The sequence below is a fragment of the Nycticebus coucang genome, chromosome 19 (assembly GCF_027406575.1).
Source record: "Nycticebus coucang isolate mNycCou1 chromosome 19, mNycCou1.pri, whole genome shotgun sequence".
NCBI classification, from domain to species: Eukaryota; Metazoa; Chordata; class Mammalia; order Primates; family Lorisidae; genus Nycticebus; species Nycticebus coucang.
In genome coordinates this window covers 50,628,909-50,654,888 of record NC_069798.1, presented here as the reverse complement: position 1 = coordinate 50,654,888, position 25,980 = coordinate 50,628,909, and positions in this window count along the sequence as shown.

The following is a 25,980-nucleotide window of genomic DNA, read 5'->3' as shown; positions in this document are numbered from 1 at the left end:
GAAAACCTTGGTTGTGGAAAAGCCGTGCAAATAGGGGATTTCCTCCTAATTGGCAGGTGCTGTATTAAAGATTCTCCTAAGTCTCCTCCATTGGTAACTGCAGTAGCCTCATCACTGCCCCCCAAGTCAATACTACCCCCCAAGGATACAAAGTGATGCTTAAATGCCATCCTATGATGCCATACCCTGTTCAGCATTCTAATGGATTCCCAATGCATTCAGAAAAAAATCCCAAATCTTCATCTAAGGCAAAAAAAAAAAAAAAAAAGCCCTGAAAAATCCAGTCCCATCCACATCTAGAACCTTAGTTTGCTCTGCTATCCTCCACCCTACAGACACAGTCTCCTTTTTCATAAACTTAACAGTAGCCTGTATCAAGGTCTCTGTACACCTGTGTTCTACATGGAAAGTCTTCCCTTGACCCCAAACACCTTCCCCAGGCTCACGCCTATCCATCTAGGCAAAATAGTGACCCTGCCAACAATGTCTACACACTAATCCTTGTGGATATGTTCATTTAAATGGCAAAAGGGAATTAAGATTATTGATAGAAACAAAGTTGCTAATTGGTTGGCCTTAAAATGGGGAGATTATCATGAGGTCCTTAAAAATGAAAGAGACACAGTGAGTCACAGAGGGAGATGTGACAGAAATGGTCAGAGACATACAATTTTAGTGGCTTTGAAAATGGAATAAAGGGACCATGAATGCGTGTCAACTCCAGAAGCTAGGTAAAGAAAGAATACTGCTTATGTAGGCTCCTGGAGAGAACACAGTCTTGCCAAAACCTTGATTTTATTCCAGTGAGACCCAGGTTGGACCTCTAACCTTCAGAACTGTAATAAATTTGTATTTTTTTAAGTTGCTAAGTTTGTATTTGGTATAACAGCCATAGAAAATGAAGACATCATCCTGTTCTCTTTAGATTTAAATCTCACTCTCCAATTTAAATTAGTTCTTCTACTCCTATAACCTCCCTAGTAAGTACTGTGATCTTTCTTAAGACTTATCACATTGGTAATTAAATATCCATGTTTGTGATTATTTATTGAATAGCTATCATCTCTTTTGAATACAAATTTCCAGAAGGTTAAAGACTGGGCAGTTATTATTATGTAGCCAGCACAGGGTATATTATGGACCCTCAGTAAGTATTTATTGAATAAACACATAAAAGAATTCTACATGCTTGTAGCACATTTTACAGCTTAGCAAAAATTGAAGTTCAAAGAGATTGAAGAACATAATTCAGGTATACAACTAAGTTGCAGATTGGGAACTTGAACATCAGTCAATCTCATCTTCAATCTAGGTCTTCCCTCTAGGCCTGTGGCTAGATCACTCATGACCCATAGCAGAACCTCTGAGGATAACAGACAGTTGTTCCCTCTCATCAAATAACTCTTCCTCAACAGCTTGTGCCTTTAACACAATTAGAAGTTCCACAGCTCACACTTAACATCTTTCAGATTTGGCAGACCCACTGACTAGAGAATCTAAACCTGCCCCACAAACTGACCAAGGCAAAATCTCAATGCTTATCCACAGCATGAAAAAGAATTCCAGATGCAGGACAGCAAATTCTTACCGTTTTTTATTCAGACCTTCAAGTGAAGAGTCAAAATCATGGGTTCTTCATAATTTACATTTTCAAATTAGAGTATTGGATAAGAGTCAACTAATCAGATAATGACCAGGCAGTATCTCTCCTTCCGACTTTGCATGACCTTCCCTCACCGTGCACCTCTGTGCACACTCACTCATTCAGGCACGCACTCAACAAGCATCTGCAGGGCCGCTGTCTGGGCCAGGCTGCGTGAAGCATTTTATAAGCATTTTCTCATTTAATCCTCACAACTGTTTACGAGCAGGTAATACTTGTGTTTCCATTTCATCCATGAAGACACTGAGCTTCTGAGGTGTCAGAACTTGCCCAAGGTCACACAGACAGTGAGTAACTGAGTTCCAATTTTCCTCCTAACAAACTTCTACACTTCTTTTTTTTTTTTTTTATTGTTGGGGATTCATTGAGGGTACAATAAGCCAGGTTACACTGATTACATTTGTTAAGTAAAGTCCCTCTTGCAATCATGTTTTGCCCCCAGAAGGTGTGGCACACATCCTGAACCCCACCCCCCCAGTTGCAGACTTTGCACGTGGCCTTGGGAAGTTTACCCCAGTTTTCTGCCCCTATTGCCCTCAATCCAGCTTCTAAATGACTCTTAGACTGATGATTTGTGGTTATACATTTTTTCATCCATCTTTCTCTCTAAAATTTAAGCTCCTCGAGGAAAGGAATGATGAAGAATTCAATTTTTTCTCTATTCTTTCATCATTATCTCTTAGCCAAAAAAATTACCAAACCAAATAGAATTAAAGATGAAAAGAAACTTCTGACATCCATAAGGGGCTAGGAAGTGTAATTGAGGAATTTTTTTTTCACCACTCATTTTAGTAATAAAGATACTATGAAAATTAGGGGAAAACCAAAAGCATTCCTCACCTGGCACAGTGTGAAATGACCTCAGGTCACGGCTTCCCTCCTCCTCAGAGAGCCAGGCTCTGTGCACCTACTGACTCGCCCAAAGCCCACGCCCCCTGCAGGGTCAGACGTGGACAGTGTCCCAGGCCTGCTGAGCAGGGATGCCTCTGTCTCAGAGGGTGGAGACACTTGCCTTCTCCAGGTAAGTGTGCTCATCATAAAATCCAGGTTGGCTGCACAAAAAGAGCTTGCTGAGGAGAGAAGAAAATCAAGACGCAAGAATTCTCACAGGTTTGGGTGTTCTGGCTATAGTTCCTAAAAATATGACTCAGTCTCTTAGTGGCTTCCAGGCCCTGTATCCAAATGGAGGCTGCAAAGCCCATCCCCTAACACACCATGCTTGCCTGCCAGCCCTCATAATGAGAACTCGCCAGTACTAATCCTTAAGTAGAAAGAAAAGACATTTGTATCTCAAGAGACTTATTTATTGAATAAACATTTAAATAGTACTTACTAAGTGGCAGGCAAGTGTTTTAAACCTTTTACAAATGAATATTAGCTTATTTAATCCTCAGAACAATCCTAGAAGGTATTTTCCCAACTTTATAGGCAAGAAAACCAAGGCCCAGTGAGGTTAAACAGCTGAGGTCACACAGCTAAGGGGCAAAGCCAAAACATATGCAAGGTTGGACAATTAAGTTTCTGAACTCATTCTAGAAAAAGTGCTACATACCTCATTGCTGAATATCACTATTGTCCCCAGATGGTCAAGAGAAGTACTTTAAGGTGACCATAGTGATATGCAGCAGGGAGGTATGTAGCACTTTTTATAGGATGAGTTTGAGAACTTCATTGTCCGACCTCATACTCAACGTACAGTAAATCTAGTTCTTTACGTTGGCCACCTCCATGTGTTAACCAGTTTGTTACAGTCCCTTGGGTGGTCAAGTATTTCCTGATCAAACTTTGCTGCCTACAATCTTCATGGTCCACCCTTTCTCAACAGCTTTCCACTTGCCCCTGGGTTGAGTTTCTGACTCCTTTGCTTGCCTTTCAAAGCCCAGAGAACCTTTCTCATCTGCTCCACTGTGTTTTTGGCAACTCCCCACAACCACACACATACCGCGTGCACCTTCAAGTCAAGCCAGGACCATTTCTTAGTGCCTGGAGACCACCCCCGTGTCCCGTCCCTGGGGTGTTTCCCTGTGATGCCCTTCCTTTCCTGTTCATACACAACTGACCCATCCACGAAAGACCTACTTCTAAAAACTTCCCTGAAAGCCTCTTCCAAGACCTGCCCTTCCACTTGAACCCACTGTCATCAAGTCCGGCCCAGACTTTTCAGCCTTGTGCAGATGGACTCAGACTCCTGCTTGGAGGCCAAGCGCACTCTTCTTATCTCCCCCGTGCTTAGCTCAGCTGGGTGGTCTGGGGGCAAATCTCCCCATATGTTCCCTTCTCACTACTGTTGCTGTCCTCACAAATTTACTTCATTTCTTTCTTTTTTTTTTTTTTTATTGTTGGGGGTTCATTGAGGGTACAATAAGCCAGGTTACACTGATTGCAATTGTTAGGCAAAGTCCCTCTTGCAATCATGTCTTGCCCCCATAAAGTGTGACACACACCAAGGCCCCACCCCCTCCCTCCGTCCCTTTCTGCTTTTCCTCCCCATAACCATAATTGTCATTAATTGTTCTCATATCAAAATTGAGTACATAGGATTCATGCTTCTCCATTCTTGTGATGCTTTACTAAGAATAATGTCTTCCACTTCCATCCAGGTTAATAGGAAGGATGTAAAGTCTCCATTTTTTTAAATAGCTGAATAGTATTCTTTGAAGGTAGGTGTGGAGGGTGTGTTAACCTGACCCTCGGTTTGTAGTGCAGTATCATCACTGGTCCTTGCATGGCTGTTCTTTTATTTCCTTGCCTTCATCCTCATACCTCACTCCCTTTCTCCTGCACCTCACACCTACTGAAGCATTTTGTATGAGGTTTTGCAAAATGAGTATGATTGCTTTAGATTCTTTGTTTTCCTTATGCTTTTTAAGACCCATTAATAGGGCACTCCGTGAATTAATCCGTTACTAGTACAACACTCCACTGAACCATCTACTCTTCCCAGGTAGATATGTATGTTGTCTCCAGTGTCCAGTCACTGCAAATGATGTTTTGACCAACGCCTTGTCCAAGTAACCTGATGGAGCTGAGGAAAAAATTCTTTGGCATACTTATCTAAAGAGTATGTGAAAGAAAATGCCCACATAGTAGCAGGATTTCTAGGCCATAGATATGTATGACTTTACCTTGAATGAAGTACTTTAGTGCCAGGTTCTAGAATCACTGTCACCCTGGCCAGCATTTACTCAGCTTTGCACTGTCTGCCAGTGCAACAGGCCTTCAGTTCGGGGCACGAAATACAGGGAGAAACACCTAAAGAACTTTTCAATAAAGTCAGTTTCCAAGCCCCATCCAAAATGTTTAGATCTGAATCTCTCAGGATAGGGCCTAAATGTTGGGTTTTGAAAAATTTTTCTAGGTCATTTTAGCGCACAGCCAGGGTAGGGAATCACCGCTGTAAAGGGTACTCTTATTGTTTGAATGTGATTTTATCTCTGATTACAACTGATTTTGAGTATCTCTTCATATACTCATTAACTTTTAGGGGTTCTTCTTTAGGAAACTACCTGTTCTCCAGCACATTAACATGATTGAAAGCAAGTTCAAATGATGATCAGATATAGGTTTGAAAGGAAAAGTGTCACCCAGACTGAGCTATAACAGCCAGAGGAAGGTCAATCTCGCCTCCATTAGCTTCAGTGATCGTGGGATTAGACAGTCTATCTTGTTGTATGAGGCTGTGGTCATTGGAACCCCCCCTCCTTACCCAGCTGCTGCTTCCTGAGCAGCTTTAGGACTGAAGATCAAAGTGAGCAAGGACCCTGACAGCAACCTTCCCACATCTCCAGAAGGAGCTCCAGAAGGAGCTCTTTTGACAAGTGGTGTGCCACTGACAGGTGACTGGTGGCAGCCACTGGGAGACACGCCTCGCAGCTTTTATGGTGAGAGCTCTTCTGTCATCACTGCCTGCCACACACAGAGCGTCATTTACTGTCCCTGTCACCATCCTGTTAGTAGCTGCTGGGCAAAGAACTGTATCTGCGCGTGAAGTGGCAAAGGCAAAGATCTTCATCTGCGCTGCTCAGACGCTAACCTGGCAGAATATAGCAACAGGAAATTAATTTTTAAAATTAACATTGAAAAAGTGAATACATTAATTTTGCTACAATCTGACGCATGTAACTATTTATCAATTATAGTTAATGTAGGATGTGGCTGTGTTTTAATAAGCTTGATATTAGGTGGGTGGGAACTCCAAGAGCATGAATAGCTCTGAGATAAGGTCTGAAAATGGCCCTGGAAAACCCAAAATCCTACGAAGGGATCAAGGAGACACTCGAACACCAAGTTTTCTATGTCTTTGGTACTCGCCTTGTCAGTTAGTTGAAGAAGTATTACAGAATGTATTTTACATCCGTCCTATAACCTGGCGGTAGGTCTCACCTTGGGCTGCATGTTAGAATCAACTGGAGAGCTACACCTATTATAAATTTCAATTCTTGGGCTGACTCCTACTTCAATTATGTAAGTATCTCTGGAGGTGGAACTCAAGGAACCAGGATATTTAAAATTCTCAGGTGATTTCAATGTGGGGGCAAGTACCTCACATTCAAATATTCTCCTACTGAGGTTTAAGTCACCCACAGGGAAAGAACAACCAAACTATGGATCATGGCTGCGTAGTTCACAATTTTTCCTCACTGAGGTAAAAATAAACATTGATTGGAGAAAAATGAGTTTGTCCTAATTACATCTGATTCAAACATTATCTATTTTGCCTTAATTTATGAGTAAATTTCAGAATCTTGCATTTCAAAGCCCTGAACCCAAGTTCAATAACTATATTTAGTGCTCAATTTAATAATGAGGCTGTGGGTCTCTTGTTTGACAATTTCATCTTGGAAGAAGGAAGGTCAATGTAGTTGAAATTGATTTACCTATGATTTTTAATTAGGTGAATTCACCTATGATTTAGTTATAAAGACATGTATTGGTTTGTGGTCAGCACTTAGCTCCAGCAAGTATTTCTCTTCTATTAGCCATTTCCATCCACAAGGCATATACTTGATCCAAATGAAGGTAAAACTTGTCCAAAGTTGTTTCTTTGTTTGTTTCTTTTTTTTGTTCGTTTGATTTTATAGATACAATCTTACTCCACCATCCAGCCTGGAGAGCAGTGATATAATCATGGCTCACAGCAACCTCAAACTCTTGGGCCCAAGCAATCCTCCTGCCTCAGTCTCCCAAGCAGCAGGGCCTACAGGTATGCACCACCACTCATGGATAAATGTTTTAATAGTATCTCATTTTATGAAACACATTTTATCTTAACTTTTACTTTTAAAAGATTTTTAATTGGGTGGCGCCTGTGGCTCAGTGAGTAGGGTGCCGGCCCCATATGCCGAGGGTGGCGGGTTCAAACCCAGCCCCGGCCAAACTGCAACAAAAAAATAGCCGGGCGTTGTGGCAGGCTCCTGTAGTCCCAGCTGCTTGGGAGGCTGAGGCAAGAGAATCACGTAAGCCCAAGAGTTAGAGGTTGCTGTGAGCCGTGTGACGCCACGGCACTCTACCCGAGGGCGGTACAGTGAGACTCTGTCTCTACAAAAAAAAAAATTTTAACTAATGAGTATTTTCTGTTTTTTAAAACTTAAAATTATAGAGTTACCACAAACATCAGTAACAACTATTAGATCCAAAAGAAGTTTTAGTAGTGTCAAAAGGACTTTTTGAAAGCCAGCAGACATAGTGGTGGCCACGTGGTGGGTGGCAGCCACAGCTTCAATGGTGCATATTCTGTTCGTGTTCATGGCAATCACAGGTTTTCCCAGTCAGAGGCTTACAGGTTCTGGTGGGTCAAGTGGTCTGATTATCACACAACTGTCCCCAAATGAAGTTGGGAGAGGAGAGTCAGGGATTTATGTTTCTTCTTCTATTGCAGCACCAGCACCCGGTGATTGCAGGACCCACACACGCTAAGAGAATCAGTGACCAGTGAAAACACTTTCCTCTCAGTCGGGAGAAATTGAAGTGAATATACAATCAATGAAGAAAACATTTTTCAAGAATGTGGAGATGACAACCGTTAGTATTTTATACTTTCTGACTTCTTTCATGCAAAGTATGCCTACGTGTACTTAAGAAAATACATGTTGACTCACAGAAAACAGGGTCTACATATACACACAGCTGGAGGAGGGGTGTCCATATGCTACCATGGAAGGCAGTAAGTACAGACAGCCACTCCTGGATGCCTTCCGGTCAGCCACATACGTCATGACGCATGCATATACACTCGTGATTATTTTGGAACAAGCTCCAAGGGTGATTTTAACAAGTTATTGCCACCAGAAGGTTATTTTTTATCTTTTTAATTGTTAAAGTAAAGCATGCTCATTAGTAAAAATAAAAACAGTTCAGAAATGTTTAACAGAGAAACTGAATGCCTCTTTGATTTCTCAATCTGTAATAATTACTGTTGCGTATTCTTTAAGGTTTCTCTCAAACTTATATATTGAAACATGTTTTTTCTTTCCTTCAAAATAGTATCATATTGTGGATTTAGTCCTAAAGCATCTTTGAATTTATTTGTACATATGAGATTGTTTTCAATTTGTTCATTAATTTCAAGATCTGTAATTTTATAGGGAGAAACCGCTAAAAAATCTTCTTGGTTTTTTTCTCTGCCGAAAGTGCTCCAGAGAATGAGTATTGGCTGAGTATTTGATGGAAGCTGCTCCAGAGTGAAGATCCTCTCTGTTTGCCGTGCTGGACGTGGTCCTGCCCAACCTTTGCTGCCATCCTCTTCCCCAACATCGGCCACCTAATTTGCCTTCTGAGGGTAGGAGTTTTCATTATTTGTTCTGGCCCCTTGGATTTAAAAATAAAATTAATTTCCTACTTAAAAAAAAAAAGTACTAGATTCTGAATTATACCATTTCAACCACGGGTTATTTCTATTTTTATTCATTTTACCAACTATCATTTCATAAATATTTATTAATTGCCTCTAATAAAACAGCCACTGAGGTAACTAAGTATAAAATTAAACAATTCTGAATTTACAGTATAAATATTTAAGTTGCACCCAAACTAAACATATAAATATATGATATTTTAAAATAAAAATAAGTTCAAGGAGCCTTATGACAGGACAAGGAAGACAAACAGAAAATCATGCAACCTACACCACCGTCGTCCTGTGATGGACGATTCCAACTGGGAAAGAGGACTTGGGCGTGAATTAACACTTTCTGAAGTTAAGTTTACATTCTCTGTGTTGTTCTGACAATACTTTAGCTGTATTCAGTGACTCTGGTTATGGATTCAAGAAAAATTCCAGAAAGCAAGAAACAAAGTAACTGAATTAATTAGAACAACAGAGGAAAAACGCTTGCTGAAGTAAAAGTATTCTGGACTATTCTTAAGATGAAAAGACCTTGGACTTCAGAAACTTAACAGTGTCCCATGCTTAGAGCAAGTGCTTCTTCGTTGCAATGAAATGAAATGATAAATACTGGAGTTACCATTAAAGAAATGGGAGATCGTGGTTCTCTGGTTTTACATAATCTTTTCTAACTTGCCCACTTCTCTGAGCCATTCCTCAGTAATCTGTCGAGACAATTCCAGGATATCCACTGCACTCACCATGGGCCGTAGATGTGCTCAAGGTTTAAGGAGACATTGCAGTAAGAGAAGAGGACTGGCTCCAGGTGACTTGGACGGGAGGTTAAATCCCGAGTCATTAGAGAATATCCCCACATCAATTATCTGTAGCCTCATCATGTTCCATTCCCCAGCATGTTCTCCTGGCTCTGCAGGTACCTACTAGTCAGGCCCCACAGCTCTTGGGTAAATAATCCCTTTTCTCAAAGGCCAGGGGAGCAGTTGCTCAATCAGGCTATGACAAAACTTGACCTTAGTTAACTAGGGGATGTGCTCCAAAACCTCAACCCCCAGATTTTCTTAAATTTCCTGGGATGGCTGACTCAAGAAAGTGACTTCCATTTCCTGAAGACTACACAAAGGCCTGACCTGAGGAGTAGCTTTGTAAAAGGGGCTTGGCCTTCCCAGAAGTAGACACTGAGATAAGAATTTGAGTAAAGTAGTCTACGTGGGAGATAATCCCAGAAGTCACCAACAACAGAGGAGTAAGGTTAGGGAGGTAAATACAGAGGATATAAATGAGCAAGTTACTGCTGTGGGGATCCAAAGCTTAATCCTTCTGAGAACTCCTAGAAAATTTTGCAGAAAAAAACTCTACAAACTACAACCCCAGGGCCAATTCTAACTGCAGCCTGTTTTCATCCTTTTATGTATGTTCACTGTTTGGATAACACCTATGGCTGCTTTTGCATTGCAACAGCAGAGTTGTTGGTTGTGACAGACCCCACATGGCCCACAAGTCTAAGATATTTACTATCTTCCCTTTTAGCACCTACTCTATGCCAGGTATTAGACTAATTGTTTCATGTATAATGTCTCATTTAATTCTCACAGCAACATATGAGGTAGATATTATCTCCATTTTGTGGATAATAAAACTGAGTTATATATAAAAATGTAAAACTTGCCCAAAGACATATTTGGGTAAATGGCAGATTAAAACCAGACAATCTGACTCCAGAATTCTTGACCTTGACTCTTATACCCTGCTTAGCAGTATACTCTGCAGAACCCATGAGAGCTTTATCTATGCTTTCAGAATAATAGATGAAATTTCCATTTCCATTTTTTGTGTAATTTAAAAAAAAATAAGAAAACATGGTATATTATTACCCTAAGTTTTCTGTGGTGATTAGTTGCCCATCCAATGCATAAATATAATAATGATATTTCCAAGTTACATTGATTTTTGGCCTCCTATAAAATTTTACAGAATTATCAATTACCTTTCTTATGATGAAAGGTCTGCCAAATAACAAAAAAGGGAAATGGGAGAAATCTATAATTTTTTTTGCAAAATAATATTAGATGAGAAATAAATGTTTAAGTAAATCTCGAGTTTGAAATTACCGAAATAATCCACCTGTGTGCAGTATCTGAGGAGTCTTAAGTTGTGTTAAAGTGCCATCTACAGCAAACATTGAAATATCTCCACAAAATGTGTCTATGGGATATTCCTTTCCATGTTTATTTAAATATCAACTCCTTACATTAAGTCTCACACTCCATCAACCACAGTCCATTTTTACCCCGTGGTTATTTCCATTCATTATTAACATCTTTTGGAATGCAGGGACTATTTTTGAAAGGAAATGAGCCAGTCAGACATATCTGGAGGCTTCACAGATGGCATTTTTTAGAATAGTTTTGTTTTCATTTTGCTATTGAAAAGTCTTTTTAGACCCCTTTGCAACATGCAATAATGCACTCACATTAACTGATACATGATGCATGCTTCTGCTATTTTTCCTTTGCTTCACTTGGCAATTAAACACATGATTTCCCTGCAAATGACTATAATTTTTTGCTTCCATAATATTTATGTCAACTCCAAAGGAGCTGGGAGTTGGCATCCTGAAAACCTGACCATCTGAGGCAATGGCAGCAGCATGTAATTTCATCTGTATCCACTAATTACTGGATGATCAGAACACCAGAAATAAAAAATCATATGCTAAAAAACCATAATGCATGCCCTCAGCTGGCTAAATCAGTAATTTGAAGCCATGTACGAATGAGCACATAACTTTCTGATTGATTTATTGCTGTTTTGGGACTACATACTGAGCTTTGAAAATATTTCATTTGACCTGAACTACAAACTTTAAGATGAATGTGAATCAAAACACCACTCAGATGCCCGTAGGTTTGCAGAAACGGTCTTTTCTATGTCAAAAGGTATAACTATAGAGCACATGTTCCTCAGAATGGACCATCAGATTGTTTCAACAAAATGGCAATATGTTAAAGGCAAAATCCAGACGCTAAAATACTTTTGGTTATTTGTATTTCTTTCTGCATTCAGACCTCATGGAAAAACAATGATATGCCATTTAAGCTTTTTTTTTTTTTTTTTTTTTCTGTATCCCAAAAAACTCCAGTTCCCTCTTTACACATTCTAAGTTCACTGGGCCTTAGACATGAAACTAGCCAGGTTGCCTCCTTTTGCTTATAATGAAACTAAGGTGTAGAGAGGTAAGATTGCTTTCTCAAATGACACACTGAAATAGTGACAAAGTGCAACTATGAACCTGGCCCATTCATTCCAGAGTCATGTCCACCTCACCATCCAAGGTCCTGGCTATGCTCACAGGTCAGTCCTTTCCCACACATAGAAACCTCCCTGACCAACAGACATAACCCCAAGACTCTGGCCTAACAGAAGCTCTTCCCTGATCCGCACCTCCTACCATATTAGTGGTTTCCATTAACATGGATAATGTTTAGTGGACACTGACTGTTTCACTAAATAAATATGTGTTGAGATTTATCATTCCCAAGATCCCTGGAGATACATAACTTGCATGCAGTCAATTCTCATTATTCGTAGTAGTTCTGTAAAGGTGCCCCAAACCCTGAATGAGCAGTAAACCATTATTCCTAAGGTAAACACAGGGTTAGGTTCCTAAAAGCTTTTGGTCACAACATTATTATCGACTGATCAATACATAACTTTGTTTTATGTGTGTATTTGGTTAAAGACAACACACTTAAAATACATTGTTAATTCATGATCATTGAATTCACGGCCAATTACATCATAATTCATGCCTGTGTAAAGCTCATTTAGTAGATGTATTTTCTTGGTAAGGCACATAACAACTTTCCTAGACAGCACCTACACACTACACTTGGTGACCATTTTAAATAACAAAATTAACAACAAAAATATAAAAATTCCAAAGCATGTTCCTAAATAGACCATGAAAAGGATACTTGTTTACAATATGAGAGGAGAATCGAGAAGGCAGAGCATGTCCTGGTCTGACCTTCCCTAGGAACACCATCATCAGGAGACTCAATTTCTTCTGCCGCTACTCATCTCTGTGAATGACCACAAAAATGCCACAAAGAATTTCCAGCAAATGGCCATTTACAAACAAAATCCATGATGAGGATTGCCTGTGACTCCTGCTCTGATGAAGTCGTGCAGCTGAGAGCTCTAAGAGTCAGGGAGGAACAGACACACAGGAGCAGAGCAGCTGCAAATATGTCACGGGGGGCACAGGAAATGGATTTTTAAGAACTGACAGGACATAAATAGAAAAAAAGAGATGTCCAGGTTGATTCCGTTTTTCGTCTTATTCTGTAGTACAGTAAGATGAAAATGTTTTTCTTTCTTTTGGAAAGTCTCCGTTTTAAGGATCTTGCTATCTTAATAAGCAAAGAAGGAGGAGTTATCAGGGCAAAGCCAGTGTGGAATATAGCTCAGAACACCTTTAGTCTCTCTTGTATTGTACCCTTCATAGAGCAATACAGATTCCCCTTAATATCAAACACAGCAAAGAACCACTGAAGAACTTTCAGAGCCACAACAGAAATGTTTAGCAACCACTAGTTGGACTTCTGCAGCACAATGAGGGAACGTAGCCTTACGGCTTTTGTCGTGAGAGGAAAGCAACAACAGGTGTGGGCCTGGTGCTCCTGAAAGCTCCTGGGCAGCCTGGGAAGGATCGTGAGCTGCGGCAGAGGTCCCTACAACCCTCATTCATGAGTTAACAGTCAGGACCATCCACATAATCTCTCTTCCAAAAATAACTTAGAACACATTAACTACCGGAAGGCCCTTAGAGGTTTTCAATATCCAATTCATAATTGGATCATTAGACCAATATCCTGTACTCCCTACGAAGATCCCTATCATTGGTGATATACTGAAGAACTCTCACCAGTTCATGACACTGTTGAATCCTGGTGAATTCATGATGATTCTGACAGGAATCATCTAAGCAGATTGACAATTGTTCAGACACTTTCATGGTCCTTATCTCCTACAGAGAATAATCAGGAAAAGGAAAGACTGCAATACTTGTGCCAGTCAAAGGTATTGCCTACAGGTTTGCTTTTATAAGAATTTTTGTTGGTACCATAATTTAGAATTGATAGTCAAAGTGGGATTTGGAAGCGATTAATCAATTTTGACTTACCAAACTACTTTCAATATGATAGATAACCTTTCCTTGACTTCACCCTTCCTCTTCTCCTCTCTTTTCCTCTTTAATCTTTACCCTAAATCAAAAATAACACTTATATTAGCCAACAAAGAAAACCCATTAAATATTCTTTTTTGAGGTTTTTTGAGAATTTTTTATTTTAAAATATTTAATTGATAAAGATTATATATATTTAAGGTACACATTATAATGATTTGATGTGCATATACATTGTGTAATGATTACCACAATCAAATTAATACATTCGTTACCACTCATGCTGTACATTAGGTCTCTAGAACTTATTCATCTTATAACTGGAAATTTATACCCTTTGATCAATGTCTCCACATTTTCCCCTCACCTCCAGCCCTTGGTTACCAACAGGGGCTCTGAGTCCTCTATTTCTCCGAGTTCAACTATTCCAGATTCCACATGTAAATGAGACCATACAGTATGGACCTTTCTGTGCCCGGCTTCTTTCACCTGGCATAACGTCCACAGGTTCATACATGTTGTTTCAAGTGACAGGATTTCCTTCTTTTTATGGCCAAACAATATTCCATCTTATGTGTGTCTGTGTTTGGGTCTATAGTTTGAATGTGTATTCTTCCAACATGTGACTGGAAAAAGAAAAAGGCTGGATACTCCTGGGTGGCAGAGCCTTTTTCTAAGGTCCCCTCATGCCCTCATGAATGGATCAGTGCTTTGTAAAAGAGGTGGAAGGCACTAGCTTATGCCGTTTGCCCTTCAGCCTTGCTCTATGTGAGGACACATCATTTAACTCCTCTGGAGGATTCAGCTACAAAATGCCACGTTAGAAGCAGCAAACGAGGCCCTCATCAGATACCAAGCCTGTCAGTGTCCTGATCTGGAACTTCTCAGCCTCCAGAACTTTCTGAAACAAATCTCTGTTCTTTATAAGTTCCCCCAGTATTGGGTATTTTGTGATAGCAGCACAAATAAACTAAGCCACAAATGATAAATAGATAAATAGATAATATTTTCTTTATCTATTCATCTGCCAATAGACATTGAGGTTTTTCCATATCCTGGTTATCATGGATAATGCTGCAATGAATGTAGGAGTGCAGTTATCTCTTCAGGATACTGATTTCATGTCCCTTAGATGTATACCCAGAAGTGAGATTGGTAGATGATTTGGCAGTTCCATTTTTAATTTTTTAAGACACCCTCATACTATTTTTGGACCCTCTTTTTTATATCATGTATAAAAATTAAATTAGAGTAAAAATTTAAATATAAGATCTGGAACCATAAAACTCCTAGAAAAAAATTAGGGACAAAGCTTTTTGCTAGTGGCTTCGGCAGTGAATTTTTATATGTGACTCCAAAAGCACTGCAACAAAAGTAAAAACAAGCAAGTGGGGCGACATCAAATTGAAATGCTTCTACACAGCAAAGGAAACAATCAACAGAATAAAAAGGCAATCCACAGGATGGGAGAAAATATTTGCAAACCATGTAGGGTAGAACCCCCATAGGTGACCACCTCCCTACACTGACTACTTCCTGAAGTCGACCCAGTTTTCATAGACTGGATGTGCACCACATGTACCTATCAGTACAGCAGGCCTAGTTCCTTGTGTTGACCACCTCTGCATGTTAACTAGTTTGTTACAGTCCTGTGGGTGGTCAACTTATAGAGATCCTACTGTATTTAGCGAAGGATTAATTTCCAAAATATATAAGAAACTCACACAAATGAATAGTAAAAACAACAACCAAAAAAAAAAAAAAAACCAAAAAGACTCAATTTAACAATAGGCAAAGGAACTGAATAAACATTTATCAAAAGACACAAATGGCCAAAGTGAAGAGGTGCTCAATGTCACTAATCATGAGAGAAGTGCATATCAAAAGCACAGTGAAATATTATCTTATACCTGTTAGGATAGTCATTATTATTTATTCTTTTAAATCTTCTCTACCATCGTTGTTACTTTAAACACTCATTTAATTTCTGTAAAGTAACCACTTAGTTTAAATGTTGTATATGCTTGAATAAATATAGTCCTAACATAATGCTGGACTAGCTATTATGAAGATATCAATGATGTAAAAATTAATTTATGTCTTAATATATACTTCATAACATAGTCTAAAACGTATCTGGAAGAATAAAATGAGTGATAAAACATTAAAGTTTTGAAAATGTGTGTAATAAATAATAAAAATAATATGAAGCCATAATTTAGAAAATACTTCAAGTGTGTTGCTTGCTGTCAAATACGGAGATAGATTAATAGTGCAGAAGGAAATCCAGGAATAGACCTAATTGCATATAATTTAGCATATGGCAAATTAGGAATTATAAGTGGTTCTATTTCAATAGATAATTGCTTGGGAAAAAATACATCAGATCAAATTCTTACCTGATACCATATGCTAAAATGTATCAGATCAATTGCAAAGTTAAATGTCATGAAGAAAAACAGTGGAACAAATATTAGCCCTATACAATAGAGGGACAGCACTCATTTGTACCCACATCCACATAAATGACTATGTATCTCACAAAATCCTACTACAAACACCAAAAAATGATTCTATGGGGAAGTAGGGGGTACGGGAAGGACTCGACACCATAATAAAATCAGGCACTGAAGTCACAGCTTCTATGAAGCATTGCCTTGGGTTTTCATGGCCTCAGAGAGATCATCAGGTCAAGGGCAAAGGCAGGGATATGGTATTGAGATCCCCACCAAACTGGGAACCTCTGTCAGCTAACCTTCAGAGACTAGCCCTTATTCGGATTTGGGGTTCAAAGGTATACTCTCTACCTGGTAGCAGATACTCCAATCAGGAAAATTAACTCATGGTTCCCAGAAGGTTAAAAACTAGGGCAAACACATGAGGGTCTTCTCTGTAAAAAGTCATTCTCAGCCCAGTCTTCCCAAGACTTCTGCAGAGAGAACCTTACTAAATAAAAACTCACAATCTAAACTTTCAAACAAATAAGGAAATAGGAAAACATTACTAAGTAAGTGTCTAGTCTGGTGGAACCTAAGGAAGAACTGTCTAAGCAAAACTACAATGAAAAACAAAGCAAGCGGCGCCTGTGGCTCAACGGGTAGGGCGCCGGTCCCATATGCCGGAGGTGGCGGGTTCAAGCCCAGCCCCGGCCAAAAAAAAAAAAAAAATACCACTTAGAATATTAATAGTTAACACTTAGGGAGTATGTATTCAATGCCAAACCCTCTGCTAAATGCTCTATATACATAACACCATTGAGTTTCCTACAGTAAGCCTTTAAGGCAGGTAGTATTATCCCCAATCTGTAGAAGGCCCGTCAAGGAGTAACTGTTAGCAATTGGACCTGCTAGTAGTCACGCGTTTGCGGGGAAGCTGAGAATTTCCCGAGCCTTGTGGATCATAAGTGATGTAAGACCATTCTCTCTTCACCAGTGATAGGTTTAGGCACAGGCACATGATACAATTTTGGTCAATGAAACATGAGACTGAGTTTGCTTGATATATTCTTTGCTCTTAAAAAGGACACAAAACATGTTTTCTCTTTGCCTCTGTAGTTTTCCATCTGCATATGCTGAAGCCAGCTTGTGACTTTGAGAGAAGCCAGTCTATAGGTTCAAGCCAAAAGGCTGAGCATGTCTGCACAAAAAGATCCAAGAACTAAGTCCTGGACGATGCTGAGCAGTGAGACCTGTAGACCTAGCAACCCCACCTCTTTGTACACCTGTACTGCTTGCTCAAAGTCGGTCCATGTAGTAGCAGCTGTCATGAATTTACATTAACAGGTCTCAGGGATACAGCATGGCCAGAATAAAGCAGAGCACCATTTCCTTCACTGAGAGTCTCACTACCAAAACAAACAAAAACACTGGCAAAACTGTGTTTATTTATCCACTGAACTAAATGGTGTTTGAATTCCATTCTGGAGCAAGTTTCTTATCACAGACTGGTAACAAACAGTTTGCAAACTGGTATTTTGAGTAGCACTGTTATAAAAGATAGTAATTTCCTTTATTGTTTTGGTTGGCTATATTTGGGTTTTCTGGTTGACAATTGAAAGCATGTGAACTAATGGTGATACATGTTCAAATAATAGCATTTTATGACCCATATTTCCAGATTATTTTGTTATACATCTACAAATTTAACATAAAAAGCAGGATATAAAACCATTTATTCAATATGAACACACTTTTCTACACACACAATAATATATGCCAATAGTAAAAGAGATACACCAAAATGCTATTAGTGAGTTAATGCTAAGTAGTTAGATTACTTTTATGTATATTCCAAAAGTACTATTTAAAATTGTAACAAGAAATGTTAGGAAAACATTGATAAATTTGAGATAGGGAGGATACCTTCATAAAGAAGATCAAAACTTCAGAAATCAAATGAAAAGAGATATAGATCCCCCCTTCCCAAGAGCTGGCTGGCTAAGCATGTACCATAATACCTGACCAAGATGGCAGTAACATTCCTTTAGCTTGACTAAACTTAAATCAGTTTTCTTCCTGACTGTAAGCCCTGACCTCTGTTTTCTTAGAGGTTTATTTGGGAAAACTTCCTGTTGTAATTTTTTTTCTCTACCCCTTTGAAATATTCTCCTAGTCTCTTGCCAGATGTATAGCCCCAAACTGTCTTTTTTGTGGACCACAGAATTTCTCATGAGGATAGACTAATGGCCAAAAAACAAATGAAAAAATGCTCATTGTCCCTAATGGTCAGAGAAATACAAATCAAAACTACTTTGAGATATCACCTATCCCCAGTGAGAATGGCCCACATCAGAAGAGCTCAAAGCAGTAGATGCTGGTGTGGGTGTGGAAAGAAAAGATCACGTATGCGCTATTGGTGGGGCCACAGGCTAATACAGCCTCTGTGGAAAGAGTATGAAGATTCCTCAAAGAACAAAAAGTAGACCTTCTATTTGATCCTGCAATCCCATTACTACGTATCTACCCAAAGGAAAAAAAAAAAAAGATATTTTACCATTAAGGACATTTACACTTGAATGTTTAGAGCAGCACACTTCACAATCACAAAGATGTGGAAACAACCCAAGCACCCTTCAAAATATAAATAGATTAATAAAGTGTGGTATATGTATACCATGGAATACTATTCAGCCACTAAAAGATTGAGATTTCCTATCTTTTGTAACAATCTGGATATATGTGGAGAACGTCCTCCTAAATGAAGTATCACACCAGAATGGAAAACAAGCATCACAAGTGCTTAGTACTAAATTAAAACTAGTAGATTAATAGCTACATGCTCATGTGAGAGGAAAAACTCAAATTCAAGTAGGAAGAGAGAGACAGGGATTGGATAAACTCCCACCTAACAGAACATTGCACAGGGATATCAGACACTTCCTAAGTGAAGGACACAACTACAACTCGGACTTCAACCTTCCCTAAATATGCTATGTACCCTAATTATAGTACCCCCACATTAATCTGAAATTAAAAAAAAAACAGCAACAGAAACTTTCTTAAGACTTTGATTTCGGCAAAATAGGTTAATCTATACTTTATATTCCTTAGAATAAACCAAATCACTGGCCAATTGATTTTTCAGAATCCTTATTTGGCTCTGGGACATTTCCTCCAATGTCAATTAGTGGCAACTCTATCCTTCCAGGTACCCAAGCCAAAAACCTTGGTATCATTCTTGACTCCTTGGTTTCTACCACACCCCATATGTGGTTCACCCACAAACCTTTTGGTCTCTTCCTTAGAAATACATCCAAAATTCAATCTCACTCCTCACAACCTCCCCCATGATTCAAGATACCCTATTTCTCACCACTGTGAGCTCTCTTTAGTCTATTCTCAACACAATAGCCAGAGTGATCTATTAATTTGGAAATATCAGATCAATACTCTGCTCAAAGGCTCAACTGTTTTTCCCCCGTCTCCTCAAAGAGACACTCAGTCCGTACAGGGATTAATAATGTTCTGCATGATCTGGCTCACTCCCTACCATTCATTCTCTGACATGGCTCTGATAACTCTCCCAGACACAGACACTCACTGCATTCCATCTAGACTGGCCTTTGTTATTTTTCAATTTATTTCTTTTGTATTTATAATTGTTATGGGTACATCAGGGCAACAGTTGATGCATCATAACCATGCCAATCTTCCTCTCCCAGAAAAGGAACTCGCTATTCCATCTACCTTGATATCCTTTTTACCAGATGTACTTGTTATTTTCTTACTTCCTTCAGATTTTTTTTTTGATGCTCAATTTCTCAGAGGTTTTTTCTGACTTCTTAATTTAGATTGAGCACGCATTCACACATACACGCACACACACACGTGTACCCTTATCTGCTTATCTTCTTTTTCTCTAAAACATTTATTACCATCCAAAATATTTTGAATATCACTTAGCTACTTTTGTCAGAAAATTATCCAAAATAAAAGAGATTACTGGGTGTTCTTTCGTAGTTCTGAAATTTACTTCTCTCTTTGCTAGGCTATTTTAAAATTCTATAGGGCGTAAGTTAACTTGTAGAATAGATTTGTGTCTAGTTGAGATGCAAATAACTTCTCTTTGGTGGAACAGATAAAACCAAAGTTTATGGTTTATGTCCCTGTTAGTCATTAACCACTTTTGTATCTAACCCAGCAAGTAGGCCCTAAAAATTAACTAAATATTTAACTTCTCAAGTGATCTTTAAACCTGTTTTAACATCTTACTGGTTCTCTTATTAATTAATGAACTGAATACTACTATTGAAATCTCCATTTTACAATTGCAAGAGAGTCATCATACTGCCCTCTTGAAAATTGTACTCTAACACTTTGTTACCCATCTCCTCACATTAGAATATAACTTGAATCAGGAAAGGGAGTTTTGTTTATATTACCAGTGCCTACTACCATTCTGGGGATGTTGTCTGCAGAAAACCTTATGAATTAAGAGTTTCACTTTTAGGAATTCTAAATCATCTAGAATATTTTTCTTCTATCTGTTAACTTTTAAATAAAATACCACAAATCTCTATTCCTCTTTGAATTTATTGCTTTTTACTATTAAGTGCTAGAGAGACATGGGGGAAGAAAAAGGTATTTAATCCATTTCTGTCATGAGCCTTTCTTCTTGACACAGATCTGTGGTCAGACAAGGCACTTAACACAGAATGTCTAGTGAAAGAAGGAATAAGTCCCTGACAAGTACTAATAAATCATGTTTATTACATATATAAGCACAGACAGGTCATTTCAAACAAAACTGAAAGTTACTGACTAGCAAAGAAAAACCATCTTATTGTTTCCTTCTATTTGTCAACTGGAGGCATTTTTATAAAAACTGTTCAAGTCCTTTCAGACCAAAGTTTGTATCCTCTCCAACAAGGAGGGGAGTGGTGGGAAGGAAATGAATGAAGAAAACCTATTAGAACAGGAGCAAAGAATGATTGGGTTCTGATTTTCCAGGTAAACAACTCTGATGCCTTCTTTGGCAGCTTAGTTAATGCCTTTTGGAAGAAAGAAATGGGGACTGTAGATGTGGAGAAAGGAAACAGATCCCAAAATCCATCAAGGCAAGGATTTGAGCTTTTAAAACACACTAGAAAGGGTCTCAGGGAATGCTATCCAATAGAAACACAATGTGAGCCACAGAGGTAACTTTAAATGTTTTAGTAGACACATTCCAAAAGTAGAAATAAAAGAGAAATTAATTTTGGCTCGGCACCCATAGCACAGTGGTTATGGTGCCAGCCACACACCCTGAGGCTGGCCAGCTGAACAATGACAACTGCAACAACAAAAAAAAAAAGCTGGGTGTTGTGGCGGGTGCCTGTGGTCCCAGCTACTTGGGAGGCTAAGGCAAGAGAATCTCTAAAGCCCAACAGTTTGAGATTGCTGTGAGCTGTGACGACACGGCATGATACTGAGGGCGACATAGTGAGACTCTGTCTCAAAAAAAAAAAGAGAGAGAGAGAGAGAAATTTATTTTAATAATACATTTTACTTAACTCAATATATCTAAAATATTATTAGTTCAACTTACAATCATTGTATGAAATTAATCAAGATTTTGCATTCTTTTTCGTAATACTAAGTCTTCAAAATCCAGTGTGTACTTTATACTTTAGTACACGTTGCAATTCAGACTAACCATATATCAAGTGGTCAAGACTCAACATACCTTGGAGCTACCATATTAGATGATGGATGTGTAGAAGGAGGCTATTCTCTCACAAAGCCCTGATCTAGTCATTTACATCTATCCTTTTGTAATCACAGTCAGAGATATTATTTTTACATGGCTAGGTGAAGAGAGATAACCAGAATTCATCAAAGGGCTGCCAGGTTCAACAAGATGTGATGATTTTCTTTCTTCATTTTGATTCCTGTAAAGAATATGGCTTGAGGCCATACCTTTAATCAAAAATGCAGCCCTGAAGCAGTTTCTTCCTGAGAGCTTTCTGTCATCCATAAGTTCACATCAATCATGAAAGTAGTTTAAAAAAAGATTCGGAAGCATGTGAAGGGTTAGTTCTTATCATCACAGACGATGCTCCACATTTTTATGCTTTGTTATTAAGCTTCTTCTAGTTCCCTGATAATCTATACAAGTTAAAAATTATTTTGTGAGTCCCCAAATTGCTCTTTTTCCCAGGACCCTCATTTAACCTAATGACCATAATTGTTTCTAATAATAACTGTAATTATCCTTCATATTTATATTGGTTTTTCACACATCTTTTCTTGTTTGAGCCTCAGCGTGATCTCATGAGGTAAACAGTTTATGACAGAGGAGATCGTAGTTCCCACAGGGTTTAGAGGCTTATCAAGGTCATACAGCTTATAAGTGAGACAAAAAAAAAATTAGTACTGAAACAGGTATTGGTTCATGAAAACGTATAAACAGAGATCTTCCTGAGGTGAATTTTCAGGTTTTATTTTTTTAAGGAGTTAATTATAACATTATTGATAACATAATTGTGAGAATTGGTTGCCTGCAAACTTTTTCCCGCAATGTTCTCAGACTTCAGTAGTAGTATATATTAAGCAGCATTTTATGCCTATTAAACAAAGCACCATTTAATTTTTTGATCTCCCTAAATTGCCAAAGACAATAATTGGAAATTATTCAAGAATGAGCAACCTCAAACCTTATTGTCTTGCCTGTTAACTCAAAAAATATTTTGATGACTAAAATAATCAATAATTCTCCCTGCAGAATGTTTGGCTTATTTGCATCATTCATTCACACAATGACTCTGCGCTGTGCTCTAATAAGGTGCCAGCCATTATGCTGGGTCTTAGAAACTTAGTCAAGAACCAGAGATTCAGTATTTTCCCTCAGAGCTCAACAAAAGCACACATAAATAAATGTTTAATAAGTTGTACTAAACACTACAAAGGAAAAATGCACTATGGATGAAAGTATAGAAGAGGACCTCGACATTTTAATATTCATAAGATGTGAATGCCAATTCTTCTCAAGAAAAACCTTTTATCAAGTCTACTTACTTGGATGTCAACAAATGCTTGGCAATATGAAAAATATTTTTCCCAGCCGACTTGCACATTGAAGATCAGACATTTTCCTTATCATCCTATTTTTTAAATCCCTTTTGGCTTATTTCTCATGCTAGTTCAGTAAACACACCCGAATGGTTCCTGGCAGTCCTTCAGCAAGAGACAATACAGAGACAAAAATTTCCTATTAAATAAAATAACTATGGCTCACTCAGGGGTAGCTGAAATAATTGCTCTCTAATTTTTTGTGTATTAATAGTTCTCATTTTACCCAGGCAAAGAACTGTGCCAACGTTTGATTTCATTAAACCTGAAATGTTTTCATTTTGGCTAAATTTCAGGTAGTTCAAACACCAGAAGTGTTTTCTTCATTTGGACACTTTTATAAATTTTACTAAAATTGTTTTTAAATCTTAGAAAAATACATTGACTCATATTTTAATTTCATACTTACATGAAAACTATGTATTTTTCCTTTAATGTACTTCAATCTACATTTCTTTGATGAAGAAAAACTCAGAGAATTAGCTTAAATATTTGGTAAAATAATGTATGAAGTCTTCTGAGATCTGGAGCCTATAACTAGATGTATTCAACACTTAATTTCTCTTCAGAATGGGGTAAGCAGGTACAAAAAAAAATACTTCAAAAATGTCTTAATTATTAATGATATATATGGTCTTATTATCTTTTTGCTACCTGTATCCTTGGAATTCTCATATCTAAATGGTATAAAGTCATAAAATCTAGACTGACTCAATTAATTTGAAGAGAAGGCACAACAGCATATCTATTGAACTCACTTAATAATACAAAATCATGTTTACCTTTCAAGATCCTTAGGTTGAATAGTTTAAAGACTGTTAAAATTGTGTTTGTTATGAAATTCTAATGAATATTATCAAAGTATGAAGATACTAATAATATACATTTATTTAAAAAACCTAGGAAAAATACAAACCTTTGAATTCTTCAAAGCATGATAACATCAGGACACCAAAATGCTATTAATATTATTTTCAAAAGGGATTCTGAATTCCTGGATAATTGGAACAGAAGCTATACTCCCAACAATAACTGTCAGAAGAACTAGAATTTTTGTTTATACATGTAGTGTGTCAGTAAAAGACGAGCTTTTCTTTCAGAGCTTGACCACAAATCAGATCCTTGTTGGTCCCTGTGAGTTTAGATCATTTTATAATCCATCCCCATCACATAGTTTTGTAAAGCAGTATAATCATGTAATAATGAACAAGAAATAAATGAGGAACTCATACTATTCTAATTCTTTCTTAGTTTACTGGCTCAGAGAACAAGGTCACCGTGCCTGTGTAAATCACACTATGCAAGGGCTTCCTTGAGGACCAAAGAAAAAGAATGTCTTTCCTAGTGGTCTGTCTGTCTGGGTCTCATACAGACTAAGAAGGCTTTTCCTGAGGCATACAATCAAGTTCCTGAAAATCCTGGGTAAGAGGTAATGAATGACAGACAGGAGGACAGTAATTGTCTGCTGGTTGCTTGAAGAGGAGACCCAGAGATGGGAAAGGGTGGCTCACAGACATGCTTACATACAAATTCTCCCGCACTTTCAAACTACACTCTCTTTTCTCTCACTCTCCTTACAGGAATAATTTTTATTTATTTTTTTTATTTTTTTTTTGAGACAGAGTCTCACTTCGTCACCCTTGGTAGAGTGCCGCACATCATAACTCACAGAAACCTCAAAGTCTTGGACTCAAGCAATCCTCTTGCCTCAGCTTCATGAGTAGCTGGGACTACAGGCACCCACCACAATACCTGGCTATTTATAGAAGTGGGGGATCTCGCTCTTGCTCAGGCTGGTCTTGAACTCCTGAGCTCAGGTGATCCACACACCTCAGCCTCACAGAGTGCCATGATTGCAGATGTCAGCCACTGCACTCCCAATTAATTTTTAAGGAATGACTCTCTCACTCTCTTCATAGGAATAATTTTTAAAAAATACTCTTCCTGAGAGATAGGTCATAAATTCATAAGAAAGTCTTGCTCTCTATCAGTATAGAGTTTAATTATTCCTTCCTCCATTCTGCTAACTTAATCCTTACTTACTCCTTCTCCAAGACCCTTTAATTTTTAAGGCCCTGCTTGACTCATTGTTTGTTTTGGTTTTGCCTGCTAAGTCTCTCTTAACTACTTCTAATGCACACTGAGCTCTCCCTCCTGTCTGTAGCTCTTGCTGTTGCTGTCCATCATCAGACATGTACCCTGTACCACTTTGTATCTTGTGTGTGTGTGTGTTTTTGTTTCTCTGATTGGTATGTGAACATGGACCATTGCTATAAGTGAAAAAAAACACCTGTAGTAAAAGTCAACAATAATAATGTTTAATATAAATAAAAATAATAATGTTTCTTAAATCCAAGAGAGGAAAAAATATTTCATGAGTTTGCACTGTAGAATTTAGAGTATGTTGAAATTAACTAAATCATATATGTTTTTAAAAAAACTAAAGGGTCTAGTCAGAAATATTTATAATGAATTTAATAAGCTTGAAAGCTTTAATCTCCTAAAGCACACCTTATTTGTGAAAAAATATATTACCTGGAAAAGCTGGTAGCTCTAGACTAAAACATATAAGGAAACCTGGTCAGTTGGACTATTTGAAATTTTCAAGGAACATTTTAACAAGTTAAAGATCTTAATGGTCACATTTTCTTCTAAACTTGAGTTGAGGGTGGTGCCTGTGGCTTAAAGAAGTAGGGTGCTGGCCCCATATGCTGGGGGTGGCAGGTTCAAACCCAGC